Below are 12,235 nucleotides of genomic sequence, written 5' to 3'. Positions count from 1 at the left end.
GTCTGAATAGAGTTCCTTTGCCATTTGGCAGATAAGCTTTGGTCTAGCAGATAAGCTTTGGTCTACTAACATGCGTATGTGGTTGAAACGAGCTCTGGGTCAAAAGTTACGTATTCTGGCTGAATTGAGTTCCTTTGTCAATTGGGAGTTGAGTTTGGTCTAAGTCCTCACGGAAAGCTCAGATCAGCAAATGGAATGGTTCTTTATCTTCCCCGACCCAGGACACCACTAAGATGTAATGTGGTTCGGAACCGAGCTCTGGGTCAAAACTTATGTTTTCTGGCTGAATAGAGTTCCTTTGCCATTTGGGAGTTAAGCTTTGATCCAACTCCTCAGGGAACGCTCAGATCAGCGGATGGAGTGGTTTTTTAGCTTCCCCGACCCAGGACACCACTAACATGCGTATGTGGTTGAAACGAGCTCTGGGTCAAAAGTTACGTATTCTGGCTGAAGAGTTCTTTTGCCATTTGGGAGGCAAGCTTTGGTCTAACTTCTCAGGGAAAGCTCAGATCAGCGAATGGAGTGGTATTTTATCTTCCACGACCCAGGACACAACTAAGATTTTTACGTGGTTCGTAACCGAAATCTGGGTCAAAAGTTCCGTTTTCTGGCTGAATTGAGTGTCAATTGGGAGATGAGCGTTGGTCTAAGTCCTCAGGGAAGGCTCAGATAAGCGAATGGAATGGTTCTTTAGCTTCCCCGACCCAGGACCCCACTAAGATGTAATGTGGTTCGGAACCGAGCTCTGGGTCAAAACTTACGTTTTCTGGCTGAATAGAGTTCCTTTGCCATTTGGGAGTTAAGCTTTGATCCAACTCCTCAGGGAACGCTCAGATCAGCGAGTGGTTTTTTAGCTTCCCCGACCCAGGACACCACTAAGATGGGTATGTGGTTGAAACGAGCTCTGGTTCAATAATTACGTTTTCTGGCTGAATTGAGTTCCTTTGTCAATTGGGAGTTGAGTTTGGTCTAAGTCCTCAGGGAAAGTTCAGATCAGCGAATTGAGTGGTTTTTTAGCTTCCCCGACCCAGGACCCAACTAATATGTCTATGTGGTTCGATACCGAGCTGTGGGTCAAAAGTTACGTTTTCTGGCTGGGAGATGAGCTTTGGTCTAAGTCCTCAGGGAAGGCTCAGATAAGCGAATGGAATGGTTCTTTAGCTTCCCCGACCCAGGACACCACTAAGATGTAATGTGGTTCGGAACCGAGCTCTGGGTCAAAACTTACGTTTTCTGGCTGAATAGAGTTCCTTTGCCATTTGGGAGTTAAGCTTTGATCCAACTCCTCAGGGAACGCTCAGATCAGCGGATGGAGTGGTTTTTTAGCTTCCCCGACCCAGGACACCACTAACATGCGTATGTGGTTGAAACGAGCTCTGGGTCAAAAGTTACGTATTCTGGCTGAAGAGTTCTTTTGCCATTTGGGAGGCAAGCTTTGGTCTAACTTCTCAGGGAAAGCTCAGATCAGCGAATGGAGTGGTATTTTATCTTCCACGACCCAGGACACAACTAAGATTTTTACGTGGTTCGTAACCGAAATCTGGGTCAAAAGTTCCGTTTTCTGGCTGAATTGAGTGTCAATTGGGAGATGAGCGTTGGTCTAAGTCCTCAGGGAAGGCTCAGATAAGCGAATGGAATGGTTCTTTAGCTTCCCCGACCCAGGACCCCACTAAGATGTAATGTGGTTCGGAACCGAGCTCTGGGTCAAAACTTACGTTTTCTGGCTGAATAGAGTTCCTTTGCCATTTGGGAGTTAAGCTTTGATCCAACTCCTCAGGGAACGCTCAGATCAGCGAGTGGTTTTTTAGCTTCCCCGACCCAGGACACCACTAAGATGGGTATGTGGTTGAAACGAGCTCTGGTTCAATAATTACGTTTTCTGGCTGAATTGAGTTCCTTTGTCAATTGGGAGTTGAGTTTGGTCTAAGTCCTCAGGGAAAGTTCAGATCAGCGAATTGAGTGGTTTTTTAGCTTCCCCGACCCAGGACCCAACTAATATGTCTATGTGGTTCGATACCGAGCTGTGGGTCAAAAGTTACGTTTTCTGGCTGGGAGATGAGCTTTGGTCTAAGTCCTCAGGGAAGGCTCAGATAAGCGAATGGAATGGTTCTTTAGCTTCCCCGACCCAGGACACCACTAAGATGTAATGTGGTTCGGAACCGAGCTCTGGGTCAAAACTTACGTTTTCTGGCTGAATAGAGTTCCTTTGCCATTTGGGAGTTAAGCTTTGATCCAACTCCTCAGGGAACGCTCAGATCAGCGAGTGGTTTTTTAGCTTCCCCGACCCAGGACACCACTAAGATGGGTATGTGGTTGAAACGAGCTCTGGTTCAATAATTACGTTTTCTGGCTGAATTGAGTTCCTTTGTCAATTGGGAGTTGAGTTTGGTCTAAGTCCTCAGGGAAAGCTCAGATCAGCGAATGGAATGGTTCTTTATCTTCCCCGACCCAGGACACCACTGATATATATGTGGTTGAAACGAGCTCTGGGTCAAAAGTTCCCTTTTCTGGCTTAATTGGGTTTGTTTGCCAATTGGGAGATAAGCTTTGCTCAGATTAGCGAATGGAGTGGTTTTTTAGCTTTCCTGTCATGGGACATAACCAATATGTCTTTCGTGTTCGAAACTGAGCTCTGGGTCAAAAGTAACGTTTTCTGGCTGAATATAGTTCCTTTGCCATTTGGGAGATAAGCTTTGGTCTAACTCTTCAGGTCAGCGAACGGAATGGTTCTTTAGCTTCCCCGATTTTGGACACCACTAATATTTGTATGTTGTTCGAAACTGAGCTCTGGGTCAAAAGTCACGATTTCTCGCTGAATTGAGTTCCTTTGTCAATTGGGAGATGAGCTTTGATCTAACTCCTCAGGGAAAGTTCAGATCAGCGAATGGAGTGGTTTTTTAGCTTCCCCGACCCAGGACCAAACTGAGATGTGTATGTGGTTCGGTACTGAGCTCTGGGTCAAAAGGTAGGTTTTCTGGCTGAATTCGGGTTTTTTGCCAATTCTGGGATACGATTTCGTTTAACTCCTCAGGGAAAGTTCAGATCAGCGAATGGAGTGGTTCTTTAGCCAGGACCCAGGACAAAACTAAGATGGGTATGTGGTTGAAACCGAGCTCTGGGTCAAAAGTTATGTATTCTGGCTGAGTAGAATTCTTTTGCCATTTGGGAGGTTTGGTCTAACTTCTCAGGGAAAGCTCAGATCAGCGAATGAAGTGGTTCTTTAGCCAGGACTTAGGAGAAAACTAAGATGGGTATGTGGTTCCAAACCGAGCTCTGGGTCAAAAGTTAGGTTTTCTGGCTGAATTCAGTTTTTTTGCCAATTCTGGGATACAATTTATGTGGTTCCGAACCGAGCTCTGGGTCAAAAGTTCCATTTTCTGGCTGAATTGAGTTCCTTTGCCAATTGGGAAATGTGCTTTGGTCAGATCAGCGAATGGAGTGGTTTTTTAGCTTTCCTGTCATGAGACATAACCAATATGTGTTTCGTGTTCGACAATGAGCTTGGGTCAAAAGTTAGGTTTTCTGGCTGAATTCAGTTTTTCTGCCAATTCTGGGATACAATTTATGTGGTTCCGAACCGAGCTCTGGGTCAAAAGTTCCCTTTTCTGGCTTAATTGGGTTTCTTTGCCAATTGGGAGATAAGCTTTGCTCAGATTAGCGAATGGAGTGGTTTTTTAGCTTTCCTGTCATGGGACATAACCAATATGTGTTTCGTGTTCGAAAATGAGCTCTGGGTCAAAAGTTCCCTTTTCTGGCTGAATTGAGTTCCTTTGCCAATTGGGAAATGTGCTTTGGTCAGATCAGCGAATGGAGTGGTTTTTTAGCTTTCCTGAGATGAGACATAACCAATAGGTGTTTCGTGTTCGAAACAGCTCTGGGTCAAAAGTAACGTTTTCTGGCTGAATTGAGTTCCTTTGCCATTTGGGAGATTAGCTTTGGTCTAACTCCTCAAGGGAAAGCTCAGATCAGCGAATGGAATGGTTCTTTAGCTTCCCCGATTTAGGACACCACTAATATGTGTATGTTGTTCGAAACCGAGCTCTTGGTCAAAATTTACGTTTTCTGTCTGAATAGAGTTCCTTTGCCATTTGGCAGATAAGCTTTGGTCTAGCAGATAAGCTTTGGTCTACTAACATGCGTATGTGGTTGAAACGAGCTCTGGGTCAAAAGTTACGTATTCTGGCTGAATTGAGTTCCTTTGTCAATTGGGAGTTGAGTTTGGTCTAAGTCCTCACGGAAAGCTCAGATCAGCGAATGGAATGGTTCTTTATCTTCCCCGACCCAGGACACCACTAAGATGTAATGTGGTTCGGAACCGAGCTCTGGGTCAAAACTTATGTTTTCTGGCTGAATAGAGTTCCTTTGCCATTTGGGAGTTAAGCTTTGATCCAACTCCTCAGGGAACGCTCAGATCAGCGGATGGAGTGGTTTTTTAGCTTCCCCGACCCAGGACACCACTAACATGCGTATGTGGTTGAAACGAGCTCTGGGTCAAAAGTTACGTATTCTGGCTGAAGAGTTCTTTTGCCATTTGGGAGGCAAGCTTTGGTCTAACTCCTCAGGGAAAGCTCAGATCAGCGAATGGAGTGGTATTTTATCTTCCACGACCCAGGACACAACTAAGATTTTTACGTGGTTCGTAACCGAAATCTGGGTCAAAAGTTCCGTTTTCTGGCTGAATTGAGTGTCAATTGGGAGATGAGCTTTGGTCTAAGTCCTCAGGGAAGGCTCAGATAAGCGAATGGAATGGTTCTTTAGCTTCCCCGACCCAGGACCCCACTAAGATGTAATGTGGTTCGGAACCGAGCTCTGGGTCAAAACTTACGTTTTCTGGCTGAATAGAGTTCCTTTGCCATTTGGGAGTTAAGCTTTGATCCAACTCCTCAGGGAACGCTCAGATCAGCGAATGGAGTGGTTTTTTACCTTCCCCGACCCAGGACACGACTGAGATGGGTATGTGGTTGAAACGAGCTCTGGTTCAATAATTACGTTTTCTGGCTGAATTGAGTTCCTTTGTCAATTGGGAGTTGAGTTTGGTCTAAGTCCTCAGGGAAAGTTCAGATCAGCGAATTGAGTGGTTTTTTAGCTTCCCCGACCCAGGACCCAACTAAGATGTCTATGTGGTTCGATACCGAGCTGTGGGTCAAAAGTTACGTTTTCTGGCTGGGAGATGAGCTTTGGTCTAAGTCCTCAGGGAAGGCTCAGATAAGCGAATGGAATGGTTCTTTAGCTTCCCCGACCCAGGACACCACTAAGATGTAATGTGGTTCGGAACCGAGCTCTGGGTCAAAACTTACGTTTTCTGGCTGAATAGAGTTCCTTTGCCATTTGGGAGTTAAGCTTTGATCCAACTCCTCAGGGAACGCTCAGATCAGCGAGTGGTTTTTTAGCTACCCCGACCCAGGACACCACTAAGATGGGTATGTGGTTGAAACGAGCTCTGGTTCAATAATTACGTTTTCTGGCTGAATTGAGTTCCTTTGTCAATTGGGAGTTGAGTTTGGTCTAAGTCCTCAGGGAAAGTTCAGATCAGCGAATTGAGTGGTTTTTTAGCTTCCCCGACCCAGGACCCAACTAATATGTCTATGTGGTTCGATACCGAGCTGTGGGTCAAAAGTTACGTTTTCTGGCTGGGAGATGAGCTTTGGTCTAAGTCCTCAGGGAAGGCTCAGATAAGCGAATGGAATGGTTCTTTAGCTTCCCCGACCCAGGACACCACTAAGATGTAATGTGGTTCGGAACCGAGCTCTGGGTCAAAACTTACGTTTTCTGGCTGAATAGAGTTCCTTTGCCATTTGGGAGTTAAGCTTTGATCCAACTCCTCAGGGAACGCTCAGATCAGCGAGTGGTTTTTTAGCTTCCCCGACCCTGGACACCACTAAGATGGGTATGTGGTTGAAACGAGCTCTGGTTCAATAATTACGTTTTCTGGCTGAATTGAGTTCCTTTGTCAATTGGGAGTTGAGTTTGGTCTAAGTCCTCAGGGAAAGCTCAGATCAGCGAATGGAATGGTTCTTTATCTTCCCCGACCCAGGACACCACTGATATATATGTGGTTGAAACGAGCTCTGGGTCAAAAGTTCCCTTTTCTGGCTTAATTGGGTTTGTTTGCCAATTGGGAGATAAGCTTTGCTCAGATTAGCGAATGGAGTGGTTTTTTAGCTTTCCTGTCATGGGACATAACCAATATGTCTTTCGTGTTCGAAACTGAGCTCTGGGTCAAAAGTAACGTTTTCTGGCTGAATATAGTTCCTTTGCCATTTGGGAGATAAGCTTTGGTCTAACTCTTCAGGTCAGCGAACGGAATGGTTCTTTCGCTTCCCCGATTTTGGACACCACTAATATTTGTATGTTGTTCGAAACTGAGCTCTGGGTCAAAAGTCACGATTTCTCGCTGAATTGAGTTCCTTTGTCAATTGGGAGATGAGCTTTGATCTAACTCCTCAGGGAAAGTTCAGATCAGCGAATGGAGTGGTTTTTTAGCTTCCCCGACCCAGGACCAAACTGAGATGTGTATGTGGTTCGGTACTGAGCTCTGGGTCAAAAGGTAGGTTTTCTGGCTGAATTCGGGTTTTTTGCCAATTCTGGGATACGATTTCGTTTAACTCCTCAGGGAAAGTTCAGATCAGCGAATGGAGTGGTTCTTTAGCCAGGACCCAGGACAAAACTAAGATGGGTATGTGGTTGAAACCGAGCTCTGGGTCAAAAGTTATGTATTCTGGCTGAGTAGAATTCTTTTGCCATTTGGGAGGTTTGGTCTAACTTCTCAGGGAAAGCTCAGATCAGCGAATGAAGTGGTTCTTTAGCCAGGACTTAGGAGAAAACTAAGATGGGTATGTGGTTCCAAACCGAGCTCTGGGTCAAAAGTTAGGTTTTCTGGCTGAATTCAGTTTTTTTGCCAATTCTGGGATACAATTTATGTGGTTCCGAACCGAGCTCTGGGTCAAAAGTTCCATTTTCTGGCTGAATTGAGTTCCTTTGCCAATTGGGAAATGTGCTTTGGTCAGATCAGCGAATGGAGTGGTTTTTTAGCTTTCCTGTCATGAGACATAACCAATATGTGTTTCGTGTTCGAAAATGAGCTTGGGTCAAAAGTTAGGTTTTCTGGCTGAATTCAGTTTTTTTTGCCAATTCTGGGATACAATTTATGTGGTTCCGAACCGAGCTCTGGGTCAAAAGTTCCCTTTTCTGGCTTAATTGGGTTTCTTTGCCAATTGGGAGATAAGCTTTGCTCAGATTAGCGAATGGAGTGGTTTTTTAGCTTTCCTGTCATGGGACATAACCAATATGTGTTTCGTGTTCGAAAATGAGCTCTGGGTCAAAAGTTCCCTTTTCTGGCTGAATTGAGTTCCTTTGCCAATTGGGAAATGTGCTTTGGTCAGATCAGCGAATGGAGTGCTTTTTAGCTTTCCTGAGATGAGACATAACCAATAGGTGTTTCGTGTTCGAAACAGCTCTGGGTCAAAAGTAACGTTTTCTGGCTGAATTGAGTTCCTTTGCCATTTGGGAGATTAGCTTTGGTCTAACTCCTCAAGGGAAAGCTCAGATCAGCGAATGGAATGGTTCTTTAGCTTCCCCGATTTAGGACACCACTAATATTTGTATGTTGTTCGAAACCGAGCTCTTGGTCAAAAATTTACGTTTTCTGTCTGAATAGAGTTCCTTTGCCATTTGGCAGATAAGCTTTGGTCTAGCAGATAAGCTTTGGTCTACTAACATGCGTATGTGGTTGAAACGAGCTCTGGGTCAAAAGTTACGTATTCTGGCTGAATTGAGTTCCTTTGTCAATTGGGAGTTGAGTTTGGTCTAAGTCCTCACGGAAAGCTCAGATCAGCGAATGGAATGGTTCTTTATCTTCCCCGACCCAGGACACCACTAAGATGTAATGTGGTTCGGAACCGAGCTCTGGGTCAAAACTTATGTTTTCTGGCTGAATAGAGTTCCTTTGCCATTTGGGAGTTAAGCTTTGATCCAACTCCTCAGGGAACGCTCAGATCAGCGAATGGAGTGGTTCTTTAGCCAGGACCCAGGACAAAACTAAGATGGGTATGTGGTTGAAACCGAGCTCTGGGTCAAAAGTTATGTATTCTGGCTGAGTAGAATTCTTTTGCCATTTGGGAGGTTTGGTCTAACTTCTCAGGGAAAGCTCAGATCAGCGAATGAAGTGGTTCTTTAGCCAGGACTTAGGAGAAAACTAAGATGGGTATGTGGTTCCAAACCGAGCTCTGGGTCAAAAGTTAGGTTTTCTGGCTGAATTCAGTTTTTTTGCCAATTCTGGGATACAATTTATGTGGTTCCGAACCGAGCTCTGGGTCAAAAGTTCCATTTTCTGGCTGAATTGAGTTCCTTTGCCAATTGGGAAATGTGCTTTGGTCAGATCAGCGAATGGAGTGGTTTTTTAGCTTTCCTGTCATGAGACATAACCAATATGTGTTTCGTGTTCGAAAATGAGCTTGGGTCAAAAGTTAGGTTTTCTGGCTGAATTCAGTTTTTTTGCCAATTCTGGGATACAATTTATGTGGTTCCGAACCGAGCTCTGGGTCAAAAGTTCCCTTTTCTGGCTTAATTGGGTTTCTTTGCCAATTGGGAGATAAGCTTTGCTCAGATTAGCGAATGGAGTGGTTTTTTAGCTTTCCTGTCATGGGACATAACCAATATGTGTTTCGTGTTCGAAAATGAGCTCTGGGTCAAAAGTTCCCTTTTCTGTCTGAATTGAGTTCCTTTGCCAATTGGGAGTTAAGCTTTGATCCAACTCCTCAGGGAACGCTCAGATCAGCGAGTGGTTTTTTAGCTTCCCCGACCCAGGACACCACTAAGATGGGTATGTGGTTGAAACGAGCTCTGGTTCAATAATTACGTTTTCTGGCTGAATTGAGTTCCTTTGTCAATTGGGAGTTGAGTTTGGTCTAAGTCCTCAGGGAAAGCTCAGATCAGCGAATGGAATGGTTCTTTATCTTCCCCGACCCAGGACACCACTGATATATATGTGGTTGAAACGAGCTCTGGGTCAAAAGTTCCCTTTTCTGGCTTAATTGGGTTTGTTTGCCAATTGGGAGATAAGCTTTGCTCAGATTAGCGAATGGAGTGGTTTTTTAGCTTTCCTGTCATGGGACATAACCAATATGTCTTTCGTGTTCGAAACTGAGCTCTGGGTCAAAAGTAACGTTTTCTGGCTGAATATAGTTCCTTTGCCATTTGGGAGATAAGCTTTGGTCTAACTCTTCAGGTCAGCGAACGGAATGGTTCTTTCGCTTCCCCGATTTTGGACACCACTAATATTTGTATGTTGTTCGAAACTGAGCTCTGGGTCAAAAGTCACGATTTCTCGCTGAATTGAGTTCCTTTGTCAATTGGGAGATGAGCTTTGATCTAACTCCTCAGGGAAAGTTCAGATCAGCGAATGGAGTGGTTTTTTAGCTTCCCCGACCCAGGACCAAACTGAGATGTGTATGTGGTTCGGTACTGAGCTCTGGGTCAAAAGGTAGGTTTTCTGGCTGAATTCGGGTTTTTTGCCAATTCTGGGATACGATTTCGTTTAACTCCTCAGGGAAAGTTCAGATCAGCGAATGGAGTGGTTCTTTAGCCAGGACCCAGGACAAAACTAAGATGGGTATGTGGTTGAAACCGAGCTCTGGGTCAAAAGTTATGTATTCTGGCTGAGTAGAATTCTTTTGCCATTTGGGAGGTTTGGTCTAACTTCTCAGGGAAAGCTCAGATCAGCGAATGAAGTGGTTCTTTAGCCAGGACTTAGGAGAAAACTAAGATGGGTATGTGGTTCCAAACCGAGCTCTGGGTCAAAAGTTAGGTTTTCTGGCTGAATTCAGTTTTTTTGCCAATTCTGGGATACAATTTATGTGGTTCCGAACCGAGCTCTGGGTCAAAAGTTCCATTTTCTGGCTGAATTGAGTTCCTTTGCCAATTGGGAAATGTGCTTTGGTCAGATCAGCGAATGGAGTGGTTTTTTAGCTTTCCTGTCATGAGACATAACCAATATGTGTTTCGTGTTCGAAAATGAGCTTGGGTCAAAAGTTAGGTTTTCTGGCTGAATTCAGTTTTTTTGCCAATTCTGGGATACAATTTATGTGGTTCCGAACCGAGCTCTGGGTCAAAAGTTCCCTTTTCTGGCTTAATTGGGTTTCTTTGCCAATTGGGAGATAAGCTTTGCTCAGATTAGCGAATGGAGTGGTTTTTTAGCTTTCCTGTCATGGGACATAACCAATATGTGTTTCGTGTTCGAAAATGAGCTCTGGGTCAAAAGTTCCCTTTTCTGGCTGAATTGAGTTCCTTTGCCAATTGGGAAATGTGCTTTGGTCAGATCAGCGAATGGAGTGCTTTTTAGCTTTCCTGAGATGAGACATAACCAATAGGTGTTTCGTGTTCGAAACAGCTCTGGGTCAAAAGTAACGTTTTCTGGCTGAATTGAGTTCCTTTGCCATTTGGGAGATTAGCTTTGGTCTAACTCCTCAAGGGAAAGCTCAGATCAGCGAATGGAATGGTTCTTTAGCTTCCCCAATTTAGGACACCACTAATATTTGTATGTTGTTCGAAACCGAGCTCTTGGTCAAAAATTTACGTTTTCTGTCTGAATAGAGTTCCTTTGCCATTTGGCAGATAAGCTTTGGTCTAGCAGATAAGCTTTGGTCTACTAACATGCGTATGTGGTTGAAATGAGCTCTGGGTCAAAAGTTACGTATTCTGGCTGAATTGAGTTCCTTTGTCAATTGGGAGTTGAGTTTGGTCTAAGTCCTCACGGAAAGCTCAGATCAGCGAATGGAATGGTTCTTTATCTTCCCCGACCCAGGACACCACTAAGATGTAATGTGGTTCGGAACCGAGCTCTGGGTCAAAACTTATGTTTTCTGGCTGAATAGAGTTCCTTTGCCATTTGGGAGTTAAGCTTTGATCCAACTCCTCAGGGAACGCTCAGATCAGCGAATGGAGTGGTTCTTTAGCCAGGACCCAGGACAAAACTAAGATGGGTATGTGGTTGAAACCGAGCTCTGGGTCAAAAGTTATGTATTCTGGCTGAGTAGAATTCTTTTGCCATTTGGGAGGTTTGGTCTAACTTCTCAGGGAAAGCTCAGATCAGCGAATGAAGTGGTTCTTTAGCCAGGACTTAGGAGAAAACTAAGATGGGTATGTGGTTCCAAACCGAGCTCTGGGTCAAAAGTTAGGTTTTCTGGCTGAATTCAGTTTTTTTGCCAATTCTGGGATACAATTTATGTGGTTCCGAACCGAGCTCTGGGTCAAAAGTTCCATTTTCTGGCTGAATTGAGTTCCTTTGCCAATTGGGAAATGTGCTTTGGTCAGATCAGCGAATGGAGTGGTTTTTTAGCTTTCCTGTCATGAGACATAACCAATATGTGTTTCGTGTTCGAAAATGAGCTTGGGTCAAAAGTTAGGTTTTCTGGCTGAATTCAGTTTTTTTGCCAATTCTGGGATACAATTTATGTGGTTCCGAACCGAGCTCTGGGTCAAAAGTTCCCTTTTCTGGCTTAATTGGGTTTCTTTGCCAATTGGGAGATAAGCTTTGCTCAGATTAGCGAATGGAGTGGTTTTTTAGCTTTCCTGTCATGGGACATAACCAATATGTGTTTCGTGTTCGAAAATGAGCTCTGGGTCAAAAGTTCCCTTTTCTGGCTGAATTGAGTTCCTTTGCCAATTGGGAAATGTGCTTTGGTCAGATCAGCGAATGGAGTGGTTTTTTAGCTTTCCTGAGATGAGACATAACCAATAGGTGTTTCGTGTTCGAAACAGCTCTGGGTCAAAAGTAACGTTTTCTGGCTGAATTGAGTTCCTTTGCCATTTGGGAGATTAGCTTTGGTCTAACTCCTCAAGGGAAAGCTCAGATCAGCGAATGGAATGGTTCTATAGCTTCCCCGATTTAGGACACCACTAATATGTGTATGTTGTTCGAAACCGAGCTCTTGGTCAAAAATTTACGTTTTCTGTCTGAATAGAGTTCCTTTGCCATTTGGCAGATAAGCTTTGGTCTAACTCCTCAGGGAACGCTCAGATCAGCGAATGGAGTGGTTTTTTAGCCAGGACTTAGGAGAAAACTAAGATGGGTATGTGGTTCCAAACCGAGCTCTGGGTCAAAAGTTCCGTTTTCTGGCTGAATTGAGTGTCAATTGGGAGATGAGCTTTGGTCTAAGTCCTCAGGGAAGGCTCAGATAAGCGAATGGAATGGTTCTTTAGCTTCCCCGACCCAGGACACCACTAAGATGTAATGTGG

This window comes from Natrix helvetica (genome assembly GCF_964273705.1).
Source record: "Natrix helvetica genome assembly, chromosome: 9".
Lineage (NCBI taxonomy): Eukaryota > Metazoa > Chordata > Lepidosauria > Squamata > Natricidae > Natrix > Natrix helvetica.
Note: the sequence above shows the minus strand (reverse complement) of the source record.